The following is a 9,859-nucleotide window of genomic DNA, read 5'->3' as shown; positions in this document are numbered from 1 at the left end:
AATGCTCACAAACATTTTTAAATGATTGTTAATTTGAAAAATATTAGTGAATTGAGAAAATATTCATGGATTTGAAAATGTTACACATGAAACGGTATATATGTCACTGGCCTTTTAATATGTTTATAAGATCAAAGTGTTGCGGGTTGAGACAACGAAAAAATTGAAGTCTACCAAAAGAATAGGAGGGTCAAAACATCACCACCATTGGACGCACGCCGCTGGTCAAGTCTGTCATCACCTCCCAGGCGGTTTACTTTATCACACCGCTAGTCATCCCACAAAGCACCCTCCACAGTGTCAACAAGCTCGAACGGGCCTTTCTTTGGGCCGGCTCAGACAAAACTACTGGTGCCAAATGTAAAGTCAATTGGGAGACGGTTTTTCGGCCTCTCAATTATGGAGGCCTAGGGGTACTAAATACTGACAAATTTGCTAGGGCATTGAGGTTACGATGGCCATGGTTCGAGTGGAAGGAGCCGAGTAAGATGTGGGTTGGCATGGGGAACCCATTTGACGAGGACGACCTTAAGTTCTTCTATGCTTCCACCACCATCATCGTTGGAAATGGCGCAAAAACACCTTTCTGGGACTCTCCGTGGTTGCTTGGCTCGAAGCAAAAAGAGATTGCACCCCTCATTTTCGAGGCTTCTTCAAGAAAGAATTGAAAGGTGCGGGAGGCACTCAAAGAGAATGCATGGATTTTTAAAATTAACACAGCCATCGTGATATCCGTCGCTCATATCACGCTCTGGATGCTCATCCACGAATTCAACCTCATTGACAACGTTGACGATGACATTGTCTGGAAACACTCTGCGGATGGGCACTACACCGCAGCTTCGGCCTACAAAGCGCAATTCTTGGGAATGACCAACTCCCCCATGGACCAGATGGTCTGGAAAGTTTGGGCCCCTCCTAAAGTCAAACTCTTTGCTTGGTTAGCCATCCAAAACCGCATCCGGACCAAATTGTGGTCTGTGCACGCAATGCAAAAGAGAGCAAGAAACGGGTGGGCATCTATTCTACGAGTGTCGCTTTACCATTAGACAATGGAAGTTGGTCATAGAGAAACTTGGTCTACACTTCCTGGACACCTCTTCAAGGCACTTGGAGACTCCGTTGAGTCATGGTGGGATCATCAGACCGGGCTATCCATTCCAAACCAGAAGGCCACGGCCTCCCTTATCATGCTCGTCTCTTGGGCAATATGGAATGAGCGAGACTCCCGGGTCTTCCACCACAAGAGCGCTCCACCGACGATCCCTCTCAACATCATTATAGAAGAAGCAAAGCTTTGGAGCATAGCGGGAGCAAAAAAACTAGGAGCACTACTTGAACACGAGTAATCACCATGTGGATTTGTCGTGGGTTGATTGTAACAAACTCTACTCTCTCTTCTTAATTAATGGATGAGGTAAATCTTTTGCCTCCGTTTTAAAAAAAATACGTAGAAAGTCTCCGCGCTCCGCACCAGCTCGGCAGCGCCCAGCCGCCCACCACCACCGCGCACTACTGCGAGCACCGCCACACCACGCATGCGCCATCTCACACCTCTGGCTTTGCACGACGGCACCCACCGGCAACAGCGGGGGACGATTGGTTTCTTGTGTTGGCTCATGGCGGCTAGGGTTGCACACCCAGCCCGGTCACAGGCCAGTTTCAGTTTCAGAGTATTTGTGTTTTGAACGGAATCCCCCTCCACAACAGTTGACCGTAGGGTTATCGAAGGTTTGCTGGGGTTTGCACACAGGAGTACATTTGACAAGAAAACTATCAACAAATTCTTGCCGACAAGCACATAATTTGGACAAGACAATGATAGAATTCAGATGTTTTTATATAAATAGACCAACATAACATTGGAAGATTGTTGACATTTTTTTCATTACAAAAGGGATATATCAAGTTAAGTTCTTCGACTCGTTATCGCTACTAGTGACCTTCACGAACTGTACCAGGAAGACGTATTGTTCTTACACCTACACTATTGGCTAATTAGTTTCCGTGGTCAGAAGTCTTGTACCACGTATCTCCAGCATCAGCTTTGAAGCCTTGAACCTGTTATGTAACATAACATACCACATTTCAACTCTAGCAAAGTAGTTGTTACTGTTTAAAGGTAGGAAATATTTTCGCCTAGAATAAAATAAAATGATTGGGCAATTTATTTTATCTACTGTATTTTCTTTACACTGAGTCATGTCAAGTGAGAGTGCACTAGTACTTGCGCTATATTTGACCGGCTCATGTCCATCTTCTAGTCACAATACAGCCCACTTATCAAATTTCATCTAATCCCATGATCCAAACCTACTCCGAATCGAACTCGAACAAGAAACCAACGCCTCAAACCAGCCCAAACCTCCTTACCCCTGTTCCAAGACGTCTCCTTAGCTCCGGAAGCTTCTCTTGGGTGAGCTAAACCAAACCCAGTCATTTCAAATTCGGACTCCACCGTGTTGGATTTGAGTACAAGGAGGAAACCTACCCCGTATCCAATCCTATCCAACCTAGGGCAACCCTAACCAACGAAGACGCCTACATATACCCCTCCTACACCCAAGACACTAAAACCATGAAACTATATCTCCCGAGCCGTCCAAAGTCACTGCCAACATTAATCCCGCGAGTTTCGCGAGACGGCAGAAAACTGCTCAATATTCTCTCTGTTTTCGGCGACTCGAGCATCTACTCGATGATTTCACCGGTAAAGTGTTGCGGGATAGTCTTATTCACGCCAGCAAAATTTCACAATGATCCAACGGTGCACACTTCCGTGCCGATCAAAGCACTGAGACCTTGTTAAAGTTTCCCTGTGATCACAAACCTTCGCTTGTAATTGACTTATATCTTTTAGTTTAGTGATTTGTTGCACCATAAAACCTCTTTAATTTAATATGATCTACATGATATCATCAAACTCTCCCTAAAACTCCTCTCCAATTGGTGCAGCCAATCTCCGTCACCAACATCATTTTCAAGTTGTTTCTGATGTCTGAATCTGCCCAGATTTTCATCCGTCTTGCGAGGAGCCTAGAAGTCTGACTCTGTAGCCTAATTTATGGATCTTGATTCCGATCTATGAGCTAGCCACACCAATTGCATCTAAGTTGTTCATAATTTTGTTTTCTGTTTTGTCAACTCATGTAAATTCTAACGTGGAAAATTAAAGTAACTTGGATGGTTTACACAAGCTAGACAAAACAACAAAAACAAAATGTTGAACAACTGTTCAAGATGCAAGTGGTGTGGCTAGCTCATAGATCCCATAAATTATGCTAGAAAGTACGCATCTAGGGCTGAATTCTGACCAGCGGGTTTGAAAATTGGCGTGTCGAGTCGACTACTAGGCTCCTCGCGAGACAGATGAAAATCTAGGCAGATTCGGACATCAGAAACCACAGCTCAAAGACGGCGTTGGTGATGGAGATTGGCTGCACGTATCCGAGAGAAATTTTATGAACAGTTTGATGATATCTTATAGATCAGATTGAGGTTTTATGGTGAATCAAAAGATAGAAGCCGATTACAAACCGCAGGGAAACTTGCCTGAATAGGGTCTTAGTTCTTCAATCGGCATGGAAGTTTACCCCGTCAAGTCATCATGAAATATTGTAGGCATGAATAGACTCAATCCTGTAGCACTTCATTGGTGGGATAGTCAAGTAGATACTCGAGTTGCCAAAACAGAGAATACCAAGCAGCTTTCTTCTGTCTCGGGAAACTCGTGAGATCAACTTTGGTGGTGACTTTGGACAACTCAGGGAGATATGGTTTCATGGGTTTAGAGTCCTAAGGCGTAAGAGGGGTATATGTAAGTGTCCTCGGTCAGTTGGGGTTGCCCTAGGTCAGTTAGGATTGGATACGGAGTAGGTTTTCCTCCTTGTACTTGAATCCAGCAGTGAAGTCCGAATCTGAAACAGACTTGATTTAGTTTAGGTTGTCTGAGAGAAGCTTCTGGAGCTAAGGAGATGTCTTGCAGCAGGGGTAAGGAGGTTTAGGCTGAATTGTGACTGGAAGATGGACATGAGACAGTGAAAAGAAAATGCAGTAGATAATACTCCCTCCGTCCAGAAATACTTGTCATCAAAATGGATAAAAGGGGATGTATCTAGATGTATTTTAATTCTAGATAAATCTCTTTTTATCCATTTTGATGCCAAGTATTTTCGGACGGAGGGAGTATAAATTACCCAATCATTTATTTTATTATACGTGAAAAAAATTCCTAGCCTAAACAGTAACAACTACTACCTCCATTCCAAAATATAAGACGTTGGTAGGCTACTACCTCCATTCCAATATATAAGACGTTGGTAGGCTACTAGACTGCCAAAACGTCTTATATTTTTGAATGGAGGTATTACTCCCTCCGTCCCGAAATTCTTGTCTTAGATTTATCTAAATACGGATGTATCCCGTATCTAGACGAATCTAAGACAAGAATTTTAGGACGGAGGGAGTACTTTGCTAGAGCTGAGAAGTGGTATGCTACATGTTACCTGTGGGTACCTTCCGCAATTGGGAACTGGTGAACTTGACCGGTCAATTGATAACAATATCAACTCTGAAATTCTGCTAAAAAAACTGCAGCTTGGTAAGTATACCAAAAGAGGCAACCAATATATACACATATGGAAATGCATTTTACTGTATATAATACATACTTCCTCTGTATCGAAATATAAGATGTTTTGCAGTTTAATTTGAACTGCAAAAACGTCTTATATTTTGATACAGAGGGAGTACATGCCTATATGCAAGCATGTCTTTGATCAAGATTTCCAGCAACCAAAAGAGAACATAAAATAGGATATATTAGTAGCAGCAAGTGAAGAAAAAATGTTTGTAATCAATCCATGGCAATGTCACACTTCCATAATCTTTTATTACTTAAATCTGTAACTAGCACCAAGTCTTCTTGACTCTAAGTTGGACTCTACAATGTAGTGCCATCTACTCCCTCAGTCCCATAATATAAAACCTTATTACATCCAATATGTAATATAAGACCTTATTACATCCAATATGCTCACATATTGGATGTAATAAGGTCTTATATTATGGGACGAAGGGAGTATAAGGCAACCTTTTTGAAAAGCAAAACTGAGGTTCTTATGACATTTTGCCAACTAAGGATAAACTGTGATCAAGCTATCAAAATGCAGATTTCGTAAGCGATGGCCATCAGGGAAAAGAACAGGAACAAAGGTGAGTTGTAAGTTGCATCAAAGCATAAGAAACAGGATTGAACATTACAGGACGGGTGCTACTGAACAATTACAGAGAAGAGCAACACAAAATGGTGCATGTCACCAACTAGTTTGGGGGGAGGGGAATAGACGATGTGGATTGGGCCCTAATCCCTGTCGATCCCTGTATAACCGAACATCGCCTAAGCGGGCAGTTGTAACTGTCATGTTCCAACATTTTAATTTCCAAATTTAGGCAAAGGAAACTTGGTCCACCAAAAACCAGTAGAGCTTACAATTTTACCGTTGTCCGTCAGCCACAGCTGAGTTAAAAAGCTATGATTAGCATGCAGAAAGTATACTCTAAGAATACAACGAGTCCTCCCTAACCAGAACTATGACAGGTGATACAATACACGCTGGTTTACTCTTGATGCCAAACTTGAGCATAGAGCATCGGATGATGCGATTACAGTGCATGCCATTTGGAAAAAGGGTCTTGTGATAAGCTATACCAGGACTTGGCCAGCCAGATGAACCCTCAGGGTTGTCACTCTAAAACAAGGCGCAACTGGAGATCTAGCGGAAAGAGAAACAAAGTCATATATAGACCATTAGAGTATTAACGTCCCTGGCGGCTCCGGCAATGCTAAAGGTGGCATTGGTGGGGCAGCACGCAAAACATCAAACACCAAACTTAGCTGCAGGTGCCAAGTTATTTAAAATGTACTCCCTCCGTCCCAAAATTCTTGTCTTAGATTTGTCTAAATACGGATGTATCAAGTCACGTTTTAGTATTAGATACATCTGTATCTAGACGAATCTAAGACAAGAATTTTGGGACGGAGGGAGTAATTTGTACAGTGTTTGGTACTACTACTTGGCACCTACAGATGCTGCAGGGTTACAACAAAAGTTTTTTAATATACACTAGAACCTAATTTAAATGCGACAGGATGCGGATGCTCAACCAGGCAGACGACCAGTAACTGGATGAGAACTGCTTCAAGTAGCCAACAAAACCTACTTGGTACACATCATAGGCAAAATATACGAGTTAATGAAAAGAAAGAACTCGACCGTCACACAGCTAGGGCCCCTAATTATGCCTTCTAACTGATCTTCTCCCACGCTTCTAACAGATTGTGTCAAATTATGCATTTCAACACACACAAAATCTGTTGCAAAATACCCCACTAGCCCAGAAACATACTACCCACAAGTCTCAGGACCAGGTACTGCCAATTTTTCAATACTTCAGCAAAAAGGGAAAAAAGGGTAAAAAGAGCAAACAGTCAAACCTACATCAGTAACTCTATACAGCAACAATCAGGTTCCTTGATTCCTTAAGGCAATCATTAAGTGCTTTATACTCCTTCGTACCTGAGAAGTCTGTTGCCTACATAAGGAAGATCAGGTCCTACACTGAGTTGTCCGGAGGACATGAAACAGAAGGAGAACAAAGATACTGCAGTTCTCAATACTTCATGGTCGGTGCGCAGATTCTCAAGTAACAGATTATATCTATCCACAACTTCTCAACTCCAGAAAGCAAGAGAAATGGGCAGGGTATATTATAAATGGCATGGCTTTGTTTCCATCATGTAAATCCTGAAGGTGTTATAGACATATTGCTGGCGCTGTGGCATTCCATGCGTTCATGAACAAAAATTTCTAGTTAAGGATGACTTAACTTTACACATCATTCAAGAATTAAGGATAGTTGGTAGTAAAAGCAGAACTCAGGTACCTGTTTTAAGGAGCTTTTAAGATGCATCTCAGCTGGCAATAATTCTGTCTGCTTCCAGTCGCGGAAGAAATTTCGGCATAGACCTTGCAAAGCAGCAGAAAAGCTTGAGCATACTTCATGAACTTATTCTGGTCATGCCATAATCCTGAACCCTGTGAACACCGCAGTCGCTAATAAGATTTTCAATGATGTGACATGAGGAGTAATAGAACATACTGTGCAGTACAGAAACCATTGTATGTACAATAAAGTACTAATGAATAAGCAATTCAGCATTACATGATCGGATTAACTGAGAGAATAAGAGTCTGCACTTGCAAGAGAAATAAGAATTCCAAATGCATTGGTTAGAAGTAATAAACCATTGTATTTGTATCCATATAAACAACAGTTCTGCTTGAGAACATAATGGAGTTGTACTGTCTAACCTGCCTAACCTCAAGGGAATAATTGTGTATTTACAACTACAAAGGTGCCTTTCTGAATGCATTGCAAAGAAACAAAGTAGGGTTTACAATCAGTGCCAATTAAACTTTTACAAAATATCCTGCATCATTTCTTCTCCGCGCCTCCCCACACCATTCTTCTTTTCTCTCCTTCATCTTACTGTGCACCAGCTTTCTGTTCCACTCAAACCCCTTGGCTTCACCCCATGCTCGCACTCAAGCCCACTGGCTCATCAGCACAGCCATGTTTGCTATTCTACAGCTGCTCCAACTCTAGAGCAGCAGTGCCGCGACGGGCCAGGAGGAGTGCTGATCCGGCTCAAGAAGGTAATTGCCCACTCATAATGCAGCACCCGACATGAAGCACCTCGCCAACACACTCCAACGAGCACTGCTACATGTACGATGGTCAGCGTCCAATTTCAGTTCGACACAAAATAACAGCCATGCATCCCATCTGTTTGGTGGGCTACAGCCGTCGATCATGAGTGCCATACGAAAGATTGTACTCAAACTACATATGCACAGTAACTTCGCACTCCAATGGCTACTTGGCAGATCACACCAGTCCGGTACAGCTGCCGCAACAGTCATCATAGGCACCAATCATGAACACAACAATGCCTAGTTTGGAAACCAAATTTGTAAACCCAGATGCTCTTCCACACACCCTCCAATACACATAAGAGGAATATTTAGGTCACAACACCGAATGAATCAAGTGGTGATTATGTAATCCTAGGCATGTGTACATCCAAGTACATAATTTTCAAATTGCTCCTATGAAGAAGTGGATATAGAGAAACATGTATTCTGAATGTTTGATCTCACCCTTCCGCAGTCGAGGCACACAGCAAGGACCCCCACCGCAGGCCCGCTAAAACCTAGGTCGGGCCCTGCAACTTCGGATCATGCACCTCCAAACCTGAAGCCTCTACACACACCACCGCGCCTTCCTCACGCACATCTTGCACTCGGCACGCCCCGGGACGGTGACATCTGGCCGCTAGCCCACTGGCCCAGACAACTACAGGTTTATAAACATGGCAAAGTTATATGAAGAGCACATGACAACAGGGTATGATTAATCTGACAACCACTCAATGGTTAATATGGTCAAAACAGTGAAAAATATGGCAACCAAAAAACACTCCTAAAACCAAAAATGGCAGTTATATCCAAAACAATTATGGTTTGTGTTTGAAGAAACATCAAAAAAAAATTCTCCCTAAGACAGAAAAGATTGGCAGTTGTATATAGCAGCTGTATAGTCGGCACATACACCTTATTGGCTGTCCGCCTGCCCCTTGCATCCGGATCCAGCCGGCTCTTCTTCCTCCTTGGCATTTCAACACCCCCTCTCCCTGTTCAAGAAAACACACGGAGGAGGAAGGAACACACCATGAGAGAGGGCACTTCCCACATAACCAATATGCAATTCAGGTTAGCTTCTCCCCAATGATCAAATGCATGCATTTCGTTAAGATAGAAAGCTACTGATGTTGCCAGGAAAAAAAACATGGTAACTATTGACAGGAATAAGATAAGCTTGACACTACAGGTAAACTACAAGACCGAGGATTCTTGATAAAAAAAATATGATGATATGCAGAGAAAAGGAGCCAGGAAGCAGCAATGATGACACAAATAAACATCTGCCATTCAAGGACTGTAAACCCCAAAAGCGGTGACTACATCTAGTTCATCAATCAACTGGAAAAATAAAAGCAGAGCACCATCTCTAGTCAGCAAAAAAGCTCCCAGTTCACCATCAATCAACTGGAAAATAAAAAGAATCAGGATAGACTTGCATAGATATACATCAGCAGCGGCATAGAAGCCGAGGACAAACTTGCATAGATGGACAGTAGCAGCAGCCTAAAACTTGCACATAGCCTCTGAACTGAAGAAGTCGGGCAGCAACATAAAGCCTGAAAATCTGCGTCTAGGAGAAAACAACAAGCCTAAGCCACCGTCGCCGCCGCCTCCCCTGGGGTACGGCCCCTCTCACGAGCCCATCACCAAAAAAAAACTCCGGCTCGCCCCCCTCTCCATCAACGCCCCTCCCCTCCGCCTCCGACGGCGCCACGCCCCTCCTCCCTCGCCACACGCCGGCCGTGAACCCTCCGCCCCCATCAAACCGCGCGCCTGCACCTGTCTGGCCGGCGCAGTCCGCCTAGCATCCGCCCGACCCACCACCCCAAAACCGCCGCCCGCCGCGGAGGGGAAGGACGATGATGGAAGGTAAGGATCACCCGCCATGGCGTGGTTCCCCCTCTACAGACCCCCCGCCGCTCCACCGATTCCGTCCCCACACGGCGTCGATTTGCAACCGCCGCTCGCTCCCCGCCGAACCACGAGAGAGGGAAACAAGTGCGCGAGGTACAGTGCGTCAGGGTGGACTCACCGGAGTTGCCTGCGCGCCGGCAGCGGATGGGATCCGGGAGGGAGTTGCCGCCCGTGCCCTT

The 9,859-nt window shown here is 44.1% G+C and overlaps 1 long non-coding RNA gene across 2 annotated transcripts; it reads right to left on the bottom strand.

The window, feature by feature from the left end:
• Window positions 1–1,819: 1,819 nt before the first annotated feature.
• LOC109782768 (uncharacterized) lies at window positions 1,820–8,356 on the bottom strand. Of its 2 annotated transcripts, none has more exons than XR_006666322.1 (4): window positions 8,223–8,356; window positions 6,946–7,097; window positions 4,506–4,578; window positions 1,820–3,917 (listed from the first exon to the last, which is right to left on the bottom strand). It is a non-coding gene; the product is annotated as an uncharacterized lncRNA (long non-coding RNA). The 2 variants fall into 2 exon arrangements; XR_006666320.2 differs by having other exon boundaries at window positions 4,506–4,590; window positions 8,223–8,348.
• Window positions 8,357–9,859: the final 1,503 nt, after the last annotated feature.

This window comes from Aegilops tauschii, chromosome 1, assembly GCF_002575655.3.
Source record: "Aegilops tauschii subsp. strangulata cultivar AL8/78 chromosome 1, Aet v6.0, whole genome shotgun sequence".
Taxonomy (NCBI): Eukaryota; Viridiplantae; Streptophyta; class Magnoliopsida; order Poales; family Poaceae; genus Aegilops; species Aegilops tauschii.
Note: the sequence above shows the minus strand (reverse complement) of the source record. Positions and strands in the feature narration are given on the sequence as shown.